Source organism: Formica exsecta, unplaced genomic scaffold (genome assembly GCF_003651465.1).
Source record: "Formica exsecta isolate Colony F162 unplaced genomic scaffold, ASM365146v1 scaffold365, whole genome shotgun sequence".
In the NCBI taxonomy this organism is placed as follows: domain Eukaryota; kingdom Metazoa; phylum Arthropoda; class Insecta; order Hymenoptera; family Formicidae; genus Formica; species Formica exsecta.
This window is the reverse complement of record NW_021850897.1, coordinates 335491-340554: the sequence shown is the minus strand read 5'-3', so window position 1 is coordinate 340554 and position 5064 is coordinate 335491.

The window sequence follows — 5064 nt, the reverse complement described above, 5'->3', positions numbered from 1 at the left end:
TTTATATATTTTATATATATCTAAACGGAAATTTGTCGCTGACAGACTAAAGTTATATGATTCGAAAGAATAATAATAGTAACAAAGACAAAAATTTGAATCACATATGCAATTTTTTTTCGGCAGTGAAATTTTAAAAACTGCACAAAGTATTTTTGGAGATGCATCTTTCATATATATTAGATATTACGTAGATATTATAGATAGTATATAAGATATATATTATATAAGTATTATATTTCTCCACATTTGTGGGCAGTTATGATTGTTAACCAGATTTAAAGGTCAACATACAAGGAAAATACCTTCATACGCATTGCTATCAGTATTGATATTTTTACTAACAATAAAATTTTTCGATTTTTTCACAGATAACGGTTAATTCGCCGTCCCTGGTAGATCGCTACATCGGATACGAGGCTGCGGCGATGGGACGATTTTTGGCAGCGGATGATGGTGCTGATGACGGCCGCAACGCAACGCGCAACCCGCGCGTACACAAGACGGCAGCATCTGAGGATGTAGCAATTACGTTCGCCGGGCTCCTTGCCGCAGACGGATGGACGGGACCGCAGCCACGAAACGCCCCTCGCGTTACACATATGTTGCCTCTACCGGTCTCCTTCCACATCGGCGATGATCCTCCGACAGGCGATGTGTCCCTCCGGCCCGCGTTCTCCGATCTTGGAAGCCGCCGGTTGATCACCGGGGTCACGGCGAACGCCATTTACCTGTCGTCGCGTTCGTCAAGAGGTCGTCGCCGAGATGATTGCCGAGACCATCGTGGAAACCGCGGTACCAAATGTCAGCAATAATAAAATTCAACGAACGTATCTCAATAAGCAATCGGAGGTAATCGTTAAAGCTCTCCGAGAATGTGACAATATAAGTGATAAAATTGTGTAGTGCTTATGCCCCTCACATTCAATTTCCGTTTAGAATATTTAGCTAATTTGTATTCAAACCCCCTTTTACGCTTAAAAAAATTGTGGAAGAAGATGGAGGTAAGGGAACCAAGTTCTGCAGATTCGCGATGACTAACCTCGAGGAATTAATTGACCTCAAATGCAAAATCGTTTCCTGTCTGAGCAGAGTCGCGTGACACGTCGAAAAGGTGGTCGAAGGCACGAAAGAAACGAGTCCGCTTCGTACGAGGGAGAAAAGGAGAAAAAAATGGCATTCCGGCGAACGGGTTATCACACAGGAGATAAAATGTCGCGCATGCTTCATGAAACGCCAGTAAGAAACCCGACCGTTAGCCGAACATCGCGTAAAATGTGTCGATCGTTCTTGTCACGCGAGTACCACACGTTGTGCGTGTTGTACGCATCGCGAGCGCACACATTACGCATGCTACGCACGTAATCTGCAAATTTCACCTTACATTTTCTTTATTTTTCACAAATATTACTTTCTTAGAAAATTAATTTAAAATTATGAGAATAAGATAGAGGGAGAGAGACAATATATATTTTTATATATCGATTAAATTATATATTAAAATCACACACACACACACACATACATAAGGGACAAGAAATTTTCTAATAAGTCATAAAGTTGACTTATTAGAAAATTTCTTGGTATTTTTAATTGAATGATTTTCCAAATTCCTGAACAGTTTTCAATTTAGCAGCAGAATAATGATCCTGAACGGATTACTGTTCTAGTTTCGTCTACACACTCGGACTCGCGTTGCGAGATGATCGCCAACTAACGGTGACATCCAGTGTCATCACCTGACCCTGCATATGCTGTAGCCGTGAACCTCTCTTCTTTATACGCCGTCGACAATGGAAATTCGCGATCGTCTCTCATACGGGTCCGCACGCGATGACCTCGGTACTTCCTGAGGATACTCGCGAGGAGGGAGCTTCCTAACGGGAGCACCATCCTACTTTCCGGCCACAAATTTCCATCTAACGACGTACAATTTATATAACCGCGAAATAGGATACGTATAAAGTTTCACAAGTTTTATATTATCAGATAAAACAAAGATAACATATTCGATAACATATCTACAAAAAATTAGAATTTTCTTTCTCTCTCTCTCTCTCTATATATATATATATATTATAAAATTATATCAGTTGCTTTCTTAGATCTTCTTACACCCTATCTTAGGATACGTCGGACCATCTAACATGATAGACGCATTTCCGTCTAATCTATCCTACCGAGAATCGTCGCTCGTTCACCGATCTTGACAAGAGTCTCGTAAATTTGAGGGACACTAATTCAGTGCGCGCGCATCAGTATAAAGGGTTTGGACATCCCTTCCTTCCCCTTGGATTTTGGATACATCCCCAGGGGTTACGTTCGCGTGCATATCGGCGTGCCAACGAGATTACAGGGCCTGCTCGGGACTTACCTCGATCTAAATCAATCGCGAGTTAAGTGCGCCGAACTGAGAGAGATGCCGTCCCTTCCGATTCTCACCTGTATGTACCCCTATTCTCGTCTCGTTAAATCGATAAAGATGAATAGAAAGATGAAACGTAATTATTTTTCGTTTGAAACATCCATAATGTTTGATTCACATAATGATCGTTTTAAAGTCGTATGTCAACCAAGTACACCGAGTAGATGATTTCGAGAAGAAATTAGACAAGGGAACGAAGAAAAATCTGTCAGCTAAAATGGGGGATATTGTCTAGAAGAAAGATTCGATATTTGCACTGAGAGTGAAAAATTTAAAGGATTTACGCTCGATTATATATGTATTTCATAAAAGAAGGGAAAAGATTGGGGATCGAAACTTATTTTCGTGATTTTTCGCGATATTCAAGACCACAGATCAGCTTAGTAACTCTTCGGGATCTATAAGTTTTTAAAGCCAGTCCATTCTTGTATATCTAGAAGGCTGTTCGCCAAAGACAAGAGATGCAACGCGGCGAGATGCACTTATTGAAAATTATTCCTCGCGTGCGAAGTTTCGAATGAAGACAGGGAAGAGGGAGGAAGGGGAAGAAAAAGGAAAAACTTGACTAGGTAGCCTTCTCAAAATTACGACTGGACAGGAGGCGAACGGCCCGCACATTTGCCTTGACGGGTTAAAACACTTTAGAGGGTAATATCTTCACACTATCCGGCCATCCGGTGTTCATGACGAAAATTGCTACAACGGGGGGCCTCGCCTCGGGCCGTGGCGAAAGAAATTTTCGGCCCGGGGGAATTTTTACGGAAGAGTGTCTAGAAAAGGCGTACGTTCTTTCTGTCTCTCTCTCTCTCTCTTTTTTTTCTCTCTTTCTAATTCTAAATTATTACTCGCCTGCAACTGACCACAACAGACGCAGAGACATATCACTTTCGCAACGATAGTTGAAAGTTGTTTATTATCATTGACAAACTTAAAAGATTTATAGAGAAAATATATTAAACTGTTGTGTAAAGTTTTCAACTTAGAGAAGCAGGCTAATCTTCGAGATTAACCAACTTTAATCATCCGAGAAAATTGTTGCGAACGGAAAATCGTCGGAAAAATTATGGTTAAAAAACTACAGTTTGAAGGGCAAAAAAGATATCACTTTATCGAAAATATATATGTTTTTGTCGCTTATTTAATTTTAATTCTTTACTCGAGTCTACTTATTATTAACGATAACGTTATTTTCCCTTTGCTGCGCTTATCTTTCATCATGGAGCAATTAGCTGTCCGTCGAAACTTGCGGACGTAATTATTAAATATCTGCGGACGTTGATTACTCGAGAATGACAAACGGAGTAGTAATCATACGCACGACTTTGTCGGCGGAACGAAGAGAGTTCCGAAACACACGGGCAATGGTCAGTGCGCGTATTTAAAATCGCGATTCATCCAATTTTGTCGTCAACGGGCAATAATGTAGCAAACAGCGGCATGAGCTCCGCACATGATGCTCCGCGAACCGAATAAGAACAAAAAGACTACTCGTGCCTTAGGCGCAACGCGCGTGGCACAGGGCAGTTTTCGCGTTTGCGTATATATATCTTCCGCCTTAATTAACGAGATTTTCTGTAACGAGCGGGACCCCCGTTTATCTCGCGCTCGTGGTCAGTTCAAAGCGGCCGTTATTACGCTGACTCGTCGTGCGTGAGCGACTTGTCGGCGACTTTTCTCTAAGCGGAGTAACGCGATAAAACGGAACAGTCGAGAGAAAGAGAGAGATGTTAATTACGATTACGGACTCTCTTATGGAGATAGAGAGAAGGTTGCGCCGTCACGGCGAACCTAATCGATGGAAAATTTTATAGATCCCGTCATTAATATCGATGATGTAGCTCTCTCTCTCTCTCTCTCTCTCTTTCTCCCTCTCTCTAATAAAACTAATCGCGCCGATAATTTACGCAATAGTCTGAGCTCCCTCGCGAGGCTCGAGCGTCGCGGATGATTATATTTTGCGTTTATACACATCTCTATAATGGGATAATTAATTTCTTTTATTGATGAAATCCAAATGCATTTTTAGATTTAATTGATTTCAATGATCGGGGATTTAATTTCGCAAAATTAATTGGTTTCTTCTAATCCGCGTCTATTTCTTTTTCTTTTTACGAATTGTTAGGACGTAGAATGCTATGTAGGATAAAACCCTACCTTTCTGGCTTCAGGATCTATGGAAGTTGGAGGGAGGAGTGTGGAGCCTTAGGCGGTTTGTTTCTGAAGAAGGCCATCGGCATATGCGGCTCGCGTGCATCGACGCGACCATAGGATCCGAGTAACAGGTGCAGATGCGGCGGAGGAAGCCCGATCGTTAGCCCGACATCGCCCGCGGTGCATGTGTGCCTATTATGATTTCTTTCGTAATTAGTCTGTCTCTCTCTCTCTTTCTCTCACACTCTTTTCGCATCGTGTTTTCGGGCGTACCTAACATTTGTTTCGTTGCATGGCATGTTCCGTGCACGGTCCCGGCGTAACATGTGCTACCGCCTCGTCCTGTAGCTGTCAATGGGCTCTTCGATTTAGCGAGCGACGGTTGACGATGACTTTGCGTCTTGTACCTCGAAATGATCCCGTTGAGACGAGAATATATCGTACAGACGAATTTACGCGAAAAGTGGATCTAGTTCCCACTCGGCATT